Source organism: Corvus cornix, chromosome 13, assembly GCF_000738735.6.
Source record: "Corvus cornix cornix isolate S_Up_H32 chromosome 13, ASM73873v5, whole genome shotgun sequence".
Classification (NCBI taxonomy): Eukaryota; Metazoa; Chordata; class Aves; order Passeriformes; family Corvidae; genus Corvus; species Corvus cornix.
The window spans coordinates 1,367,787-1,377,174 of NC_046343.1; the positions used below are offsets into that span (position 1 = coordinate 1,367,787).

Below are 9,388 nucleotides of genomic sequence, written 5' to 3' on the forward strand. Positions count from 1 at the left end.
CAGAGAACCAAAACACCGTAAAAGAGGATCAGCCAGCCCCCCACGCCCGGCCCGGCGCCCTCCTGGCTCCTGGCAGAGCTGGTGCCCTTCACCCCGGGCTGGGGAGGCTCCCCCCGACCCCAGCAGGGCTCTGCAGGGTGCCCAGGTGAGGAACCCTCCTGCACTGCACAGGCCTTTCCTTCATCAATTCGATCCTGTTCGTTGTCTATGGTTTAATTTACTTCCCATTTCAAAAGAAATGCAAGAGAATTCAAGGACAGTTTGGGTTGGAAGGGACTTTAAAACTCATCCATTCTGACCCCCTGCATGGGCAGGGACAACTCCCACTGTCCCAGGCTGCTCCAAGCCCCAATGTCCAACCTGGCCTTGGGCACTGCCAGGGATCCAGGGGCAGCCACAGCTGCTCTGGGCACCCTGTGCCAGGGCCTGCCCACCCTCCCAGGGAACAATTCCCTCCTATCCATCTAACCCTGCCCTCTGGCAGTGGGAGCCATTCCCTGTGTCCTGTCATTCCATGCCCACCTTTCCACCTGTTCCAACCACACAGCCTCCCTTTCCCTCCCCACCCCAACAGGAAAAGGAGACTCTGGAGATGCTTTAACCAAACTACCTGGATCCTATTTGAAGATCTGAAAGCTAAGGAGAGACAGAAACAACAGGATGCTATCGAGTGAATTTGAATTAGTCACATTAATTTCAAATACTATCTGCTTTTGTTCTCCAGCAGCCAGGGCTAATCACTGTGCTAAGGAAATGCATCCCCTCCCAGGTGTTGAGCTGGTGTTCTTTGTGCTGCAAGTCCCTGACACTGGTGAGCCCCCCACTTGTAGGAAGGAAGAAAACTGAAGGGAACCAGGAACAGCAGAGAGGACGAAGGTGCCTGAAAAACAGCTCATGAGGAAAAAAGAAAAAAAAAAGGCAAAAAAGAGATGCTTTTGAGATCCATTAAAGGCAAATCATTTAACATTTACTTTTCCTTCTGGTGCTGTTCTAAGTTTCCACATTACTGCACCATTAATTAGGCAAAACTACAGGAAATGATGGGTATTTTGACAGAGCATCGACTGCTGGACTCAGCCCAGCAGAGCTGTCATAACATCCTGATATACAGCATGAGGGGCTGTGGGCTGGTGGGGCTTTTAAAGAAAAAACTAAACCACAACAGAACACTAAACCCCAGTAATTCTGTCAGAGGCAACAGGTTAAGGCCACAAAGAAAAGTGGGGTTTAAGTGCAAAAAAAAATTTCCTTTGAAATTGCATATTTTCCAGTCTGTAACTTTTTAATGGATATAATCTGGGTATTTTCAAAGCAGAGACAGGAGGAAATTAGTCAGGAAAATATTTAAGTGTTAGAATATGGTAATTACAGACAATTATGTGACTCTGTAATACCCAGTGATACTTCAAAGAGGGAAGGGTCGGGTAGATTTTGTTCTACTGCTGTGCCCTGTGGAGGAGTAAACACATGAGGGACGGAAAACCAGGGGAATCAGAGCTGATCTTGCAGGGAGAGACAGATTCGCCCTCGTCCGTGTGGGGCTGGGGTGAGGTGCAAGCCCCCCATAAGCTCCATCAGGGCCCCACAACCACCATCAGCCCCCTGGACCATTCACACCAAACCTTAATCTGGGACAAACTCACACCAGTTCCTCAAGGAATGGCACTTCCCTAAAGGAACTTTAACTTGGAGGAGTATTTTCGCTTGCAATTTATTTTAGCAGTTATAAATCATGAACGAAACGTTACATTCCAGCCTTTTCCGTTGTGATGTGTGTTACAGATCCACCAAAAACCAAACCCAGTTAAAAACGACGGCATGGGGCTGGAGACAGGAGCCCCACAAACCAAATCAGTGTCACAGGGCCCAGAGGAGCTCTGCTTAAAATATGCAGTTAATTAATCCTCACCCATCCAGCGAAGAGCTACAACCCAGAATGATTTTATAGCATAAAAACCCCAACCCAATTGTTTCCCACCAGCACAGCCCCTGCCACCACAGCACACAGACATCATCTCAGTGAAGTCTTTACATTTTAAACCTTAACCTCAGAAAAAACAGAAATTACTCCACAGGAATACCTTTAACTACTGCAGCAGCTACACTGGGATTAAATATGTGCCTTTTGGTTCCAAGTTTCATAAACTTCAGGCCAGAAATGCAAGAGGAAAAAGACATTGGTGGTGCCTCGGTGATCAAACCACTGTCAGCCCCAGGGATTTATCCACTGGCACTGCAGGACTTCAGCTTTTCTTAAAGAAACAGCCCCAACATCTTCCCCAGCAAATCAAAACTAATTGGACACAAAAAACGTTTGAAGGCTGACAACAGATTATTTACCTGAAGAGACCTCAGAGATCGTTTGGACATAGTTTGGTTTTGGGGAAAGCTCAATTCTACAGAAGGAGGAAAAACAAGAATGTAACAGTAATTTATTTGATCTTTTATGCTGATACATTAATTCAGCATGGCTGTTACTCATCAGCATCCCAGTCTATCTCAGGTGGGAGATACAGACCTTATTCCTGCCAAAATAAAGATGGATTTGCTGTCTGCTTTTGATCACTTCAGTATACGTTCAAAAAACCGGTTGATATTTAAGTGTTTGGTTTGCTGTTCATTAATTACAGCATGAAGCCATGCAGTGAAAAGTTATGTGGCTTTTGAGGAAGGAATTAGAGGGTTTTCTGACCAAAATGTAGCTGGATATCAGCTGGGGGTTTCAGGGATGGATGCAGCATTTCTTCAGGCTGCTGTCAATAATTTGTAGCTCGGTCCATGGACTGGAGAAGCGAGAACAATCCCAATACCCGGATTTTTCAGGCTCAGACTGGCCTGCCACAGCAACACAGACACCAAAAGACCTGTAAAGCTCATGCTGCGTGGTCAGCATGACTTTTAAGGTCAGGACTTTTCCACAATGCTGCTTTGTTTGCCAGGGAACACCATTTCCTCCCTGTGAAATTTCATTTCTCAGTCCCAGGTGAAGTGATGGCTGCTGAGAGCCCTGAGCCTGCAGGTGCTGCCTGCTGGCATCAGTTCTTCCCTGGCATTGGAAAAACAGATATCCACCTATCTTGGGCCCAGAAATCCACAGGAAAGACAATTCCCAGCTGTGCCAGACCGGCAGAGAGAGGCTGTGCCCTGCCAGGGTACCACCTGGGGCACTGGCCACACCTGGGGCCTTTCCATCGGCATTATTAAGCTGCAGATGGCCAAAGTCGCTGTGCCTGCCCTGGCACACCTGCCAGGGGCCCCAGACAGGGATGCCCCACAGAAGGGACCTCTGCCTGGTCACACCCAGGGGTCCCAGGCACTCGGAGGGAATGTGGATAGCAGCACTTCCCCTGCCCTGAAAATACGTTTGCATTTGTTCACTTAGTTGCTAAAAATGCTCGAGTCACATGGGAACGCCTGGGAATGCAGCCCAGGAATTTCGTTTGTAAGCAGAATTGTGTTTCTGGAGACTATTGACCTGAACCGTAAATAAATATTCAGGAAAAAAAATATGGGCATATTCACAATTTATGGTCCTTGAGATGATCGAGTCGATCAGAAACAGGTGAAATATTTCCCTCCCTCATCTACTATCAAGTGGCTGAGTCCTGCAGGTTGGAAAACAACCCACAGCCCTTCCAAGAAGATTGAGCAGCAGGTCCAGTCTCAGACCTGGAGCCCACGATGGGAAAATCCATATCTCAGACTGAGAGCCTTGGCCTGATAGCGAGCGCTGCTGCTCTGCCAGCTGGGCAGCAGGAAGGATCCCAGCAGCCTCAGAACCCTGCTCATCCATCACAACCAGGCTGGACCTGCTCTCTCCCTGAGGAGTTCTACCTGTGCAAAGCACAGTTCTGCAGAGCAGCCAGTCCAAAATCCCAGCCCTGGTCAGGTCCCAGCTTCAGAATTCGCATTTATCTCAGTGGAATTTTTTATGCCAGGGAAAGGCAAATTGCTCTGATATACTGAGTTCAGCTTTTGAGACGATGACACAGCCAGCACACAGCAAACATTAACCAGGAAACATCTTCAAAGCAGCAAAACTCCAAAAAGCAAGAGCAAAAGATGGGACATTCAGGTGGAATTAAAGTTGCCAGATAAGCCAGATATATTGCAAAAAATTAACAACTATAACGCCCTAACCCTCAAAAAACCCTTATATAATCTATATGCCCAAGGCCAGGCTGGACGGGGCTGGGAGCACCCTGGGACAGTGGGAGGTGTCCCTGCCCATGGCAGGGGTGGAACAAGATGGGCTTTAAGGTTCCTCCCAACCCAAACCATTCCAGGATTCTATGATTTGCCATTTTCCGAGTCCAAATTTGCTGCACAGACCTTTGTTCAGGTTTGCTTCAGGTTCTTTTATACCACTCACAAGGAATTGGTGCAGAATTCCCACCACAGGCCGTGGCTGCAGCACTAGTTCAAGACTAAAGAGCATGCCTTCCACCTGACTAAAATCTTCCCAAGCTGGTGCTCCCAAATTTCCATCGCTTGTGTTAAAACCCAAAATAACCCTGAAGGCTGCTCACCCAGGTGAGGCCACAGAGCAGAACTGCAAGGGGAGGAAGGAAACAAAGCAGTTGGTGTTAATTATGCAAAACAAGATGTGACTCCAAGGATGTGAGTAATGTCTGGATACAACAACAGGTGCCTGATAAGAGAGGAGGAAGCCCAGACCTTTCATGTGTGCCGCAGAAGCGGCGGCTGCGAGAGCTCCATCGGGAACAGAGATAACGATTCTTAGCCACCCCCGGGGCAGCTGGCAGAGTTTATGAGGTGATTTCATAACAGGAGTGGACGTGCTGCCCGTGCCAGGGGCCTGGCTGCCAGGGAGAGGCCCCTGCTGCGTGCCAGGGCACTTCAAGGCAGCAAGATAAAGCTCGGGAACACTTCCATGGAGCAGCCCCACATGGATGAGCCCAGCAGTGCCCTCCACCCACACGAGCTACAGCGAGGTGACATCCAGCCATGACCACCCCTTTCTGGGAAGCACTGGGCTTCTCTCTTACTTCCCACAGAGGCTGCGATCTAGAGGGAAGCTCCTGAGAGGTGGTGCTTCCCACAGGCTCCATCAGTTCCCATCCTCCCGGATTCTGCCAATCTCACACACTCAGCCCTGTGAGAGTTGCACCCAGTACCTCCACAGCTCAGCAGGCACTGCTGGTTTCTGTCTGGCACCTCTTTTGTGGCACCTGACTTCTGTTTGGCATCTCAGCACGCTCCCATTTCAGGCTGTGCCCGAGAGCCCACGATCCCACTGTTTTCCCAACACTTTTGTGAATCCACAGCAACCCCCTCTCACTCATCTCCATGACAGAGCAGCACAGTAACTGCTGGTTGCAATGCACAAGGGGAGGAGAATTCCTATAGCAACATCCAAACAGTTTCTCTGACTTATGTATGACAAGTATTTGGCACAATGCCCCAGCATTTATCAGTAGGAATGATCCTTCCTACTCTGCCTATGGCTGGAGGCATCACAAGCCTCAAACACATCGGGAATATGGGATGCTGCCCCAGATGGGTTTTGCAACAATGCATTTCCACGCAAGGAGCATATTGTGTCAGTGGATTAAAAGAGAAACATTCAGTTTTCCAGGTTTTATCAATTATTTCTAAGAGGTGATAAAACCTGAAATTCTCTTTTTTCATTTTTAATAGGAAAATTTAATCTACAGCTTCCATCCTTATAACATGCACAGGAATGGTCAAGTAAATAATGAGAAGGAAAAGGCTCTTCTCCTTCTATCACCCCAGATAGCAAAACCACCCATGTGGGCATCCTTTGGTTCCGAGAGGCCAGGCCAAGGTTACAAACCACCTCCTCCACAACAACCTGCGCCCTCATATATGCCAGCAAATCAGAAAATTCCACAGGCAGGATCAGCCGGGACAGGGAATCAGCTCCTTCCTCGCGCCGCAGCGCTGCTTCCACGCCGAGCTACCGTGAGGCTCCGACACCAGCCAGAAAGGATTTGGAGGAACACGAAAACCTCAGCAGATAAAGTCTACACATCTGCTCCTGATCCAGCTTAAAGATAGCAGAATGCCGAGCGGCCCAAGATGTAAGACAGAACATGGCTCCACATTCCGAGCGCCTCTGAAGCCCGAGTTACGCGTTCCCCAGGGGGTTGCACTTTCACTTTCCTAAATTGCCTGCATATTTGCTTTTTTCTGATGGCAGATTAGGAACCATGCATTTCCTTAAACCGCCAGCTTTGGGCCAAGACACACACGCCCTGCCTGGAGCTCTGCCAGCCCACACAGCAGAGGCAGAGCTGGAGAACCACGTTCCAGTGCGAGCCGCTCCGAGGGGAGCCCGGCAGCTGGTGACTGCCGGGCACTCACACAGACCCAGCTCTCCCGGGCCAGGCAGGCTGTTCCCAGGATGTACAAGAACTAAATTAAAGAACTTTAAAGACAATGCAAGTGTGGCAGCGCCACAATTCATCCCAGGGAAGAAATCACTATCAAAAATCTGCAGCCGTTTCAGGGTTTAAACGGGCATGAAATGAGCGAGCAATTAATTTCCTGCACGAGGAAGGAGTGCAGAGTTCAGTATCAGCAGCACTGCCAACATGTATAAACTTCTTACATGTCCTGGGATAAGTGGTACTTCCCTTAAAGCCTCAGCTTCCAGAATCCCACGGTGATAGCACAGTGTTCCTCCCTGGCACTGCAGCAGCCCCAGAGCCCTCACAAGGAGCCTCCTCCCCAACAGGCACGACCTGCTTTTTACAGCGGCATGAGGAGATTTGGGAAGCAGACAGAGCACCAGCAGAGGTGGGGAGACACCATCCCTCATCCCTCCCCTGCTCATCCCAGCGCAGCAGCACAGGCATCATCGGCTCCTCCTGTTTGCAGAGGGACTCCACAGGAGCCAGGAAGCCCCAGAGTGCCGAGCATCCACCACCCTCACGCTGGGCTTTTGCCTCAGTGACCCCCAGCTCAGCTTCTGGATCCTGACCCAGAGCCAGAGCAGAGCCCGCTGGTACAGACGGGAACGGCAGCTTGGAGGAATCCATACACAGTTCCAAATCCACACACAATTCCAAACGCAAAGCCTTGCATGCCTGAGCACAGCAGCCAGGCTAAGATCTAGCAAGAAACACCTTTGTCCATAGGGGAGAATTAGTCAAATAATGTTTACAATACATCTTAAGGAAGAGGAGAATTAGCTCCAAGATTTACAGTCTTGTAATTCTCTGCCTGAAAAGGTTTCATCAATCCACAGCCATACCAGCAATATTCCCAGTTTTCTCTCCCTAGAACTACACAGCCAGACCCCATTTCCGCCTCGCCCCTTCACACATGGATAATAATTTTTGTTTCCTCTTTTCAGTTTTATTGCTGGGGGGTTTCAGGAAGGCAGGGGCTGGCAGGGCTGAGCCTGGGGCTGCTGTGGGATTACAGCCTCGGCCAGCACAGAGCAGCTCTGCCGTCACCTGCCGGGGGCTCCTGGGGAGATGCTCAGCGCACTGCAACAAAGGACTTCCCCCGGGTATTGTGCCCGTGGCCCTGGAACACAGAACTCGGCATTCAGAGATAAAAGCCTTGAATTCAGAAGCGCTTGACTCTCCCACTGCTGCAACGTTACAGAAACTGGCAGCACTCAAATCAAGGTGCAGAATTTATCCCCTGCCAATGGTGTAAAATGATGGGATCAGAGATTTTTGTGCTCAGGAATTTGAGTCTCTCAGCTTCAGGCTGGTTTCCAGCACTAAACACAGCACGATGATTTTTTTTTTTTTTTCATTTTTTCTTCTATACAAGCTTTTTTAAAGTCTCATTTTCTTCCATTATCTCTTTATTTGCCAATTTCCAAAATCACAGACATCAAATTTCTCTGCCTGCCTGTCCTTCCAGCAGCATTTCACTGCAAAGAACACAACCACTAACAAAGCAACACTTTCACCAACCACCTTCTCTTTATTTTCAAAAACACCCATCTGATAGGTCTGAAGACCAGTAATATTTTATGCAACCCCCTGGAAAAGCTGTTTTTTAGGGCGTCCCCATCTTCCGTCCCTTCCTTGTTAAATTGCATTTGCCCGTGACCCATAACACGGCTCCCACTCGGAAACGTCTCTGTCCTCAGAGACAAACACAAGTAAGTAAATGATCAGCCTCAGAGCACAGCTCTTGGGGGGAGAAATCTTCTCTGGAGAAAGAAATCTCCCTTGTTTTGTATCTGCGGCAACATACGTTGTTTGTATTAGCGCTAAATAAATAAATAACGGGGGATTTTTCAGTGTTGTGCAAGCTTTGAAATATACACGCCATAAATACGGCAGGAAATGAGCAGGGCCTTGGTTTGTACTCTGCAGATGACTCTTCACAGATATTAAAATACATCATTAACGCATTTTCAGGAAAGCAACCTGTCTGGGAGGCTCCTGGGGGACCGCACGCCCCGAGGCTCCACCTGCAGCCGCTTCCGCGCCAGCTGGGAGCGGATTCTGCCTTTGCCGAACGGAACTGAAGCACGGAAGGACATTTCAGAGCTCTCGGCACACGCTTCGGGCAGGGCTTTCAGGGAAGCCCGACACGGAGCAGGAGAACAGCAGCGCTTTGCTAAGGATGGTTGGAAAGTCCGGCTCCGAGGAGCTGCGGAGCGCGGGGAGAGGTTCCCCAGGACGCCCCAAAAGCTGAACAGGGGCAGAACTGCAGAGCTGAGAGCAGCACATCAATGGCCTCACGTCCATGGAACGGGAGCAGCTGCTGGCGCTCGGTGGGTGCGGGTAACCTGCGCAGCTCTGTCCCACCTCCTCTCCTCCTCAGGAGATAAGAGCCATAGAATAAACCCACAGGTTGCACATACAACACGCAGTGGGGTTTGTGCTCGCATTTCCACCCAGATACTGCCACGAGCCGCCAGGCACAGGGGACGGACACGGGTGTGTGACGATGCTGCAGTGAAAGGAACGAGCCACAGCTCTCAGCACCGGGAAACGAAGCCGGGCGCTAAAGGAGAACCATCCTTTCATTCATGCTCACACACCCCAAAACCGGGGATCGCCGGAACCTCCAGCCGAACGTGCCCCTGTCCCCCGCCCCCCACTCCCAGCGAGAAGCGCTCCCCGCGCTGCTGCCCCTCGCCCCGCTCCCGGCGGGATGCGGCCGCCCGGGGGGGCGGCTGGGGATGCCCGAGGGGCCGGGGGCACCCTCCCGGCTGCTCCCCGGGATCGGGCCCGCAAAGGAGGGGCTCGGCGGTGCCCCCCCGGCGGTCGGGAGCGCGGTGCCCCCCACCCCCGCCGTTACCTCCAGCCCCGGGCGGGGGGCGCGGTGCATGCGCAGCTGCCGCTGCCCTTCATTCATAAAAAAAAAAAAAAAGAAAGGGAGGGGGGAAAAAAAACCCCGGGAGCCGCATCCGCGCTCCCCTCCAGCC

General features: G+C 50.7%; 1 long non-coding RNA gene across 7 annotated transcripts in view; it reads right to left on the reverse strand.

Annotated features, from left to right (window-relative positions):
* Positions 1-9,381, reverse strand: part of LOC104689476 — a 50,649-nt gene extending 41,268 nt beyond the window's left edge. For all 7 annotated transcript variants that reach the window (XR_005603054.1, XR_005603055.1, XR_005603052.1 and 4 more), the window contains exon 1: positions 9,262-9,381. This is a non-coding gene — a long non-coding RNA (uncharacterized LOC104689476). The remainder of the gene's footprint in view (positions 1-9,261) is intronic.
* Between the last annotated feature and the right edge of the window lie 7 nt (positions 9,382-9,388).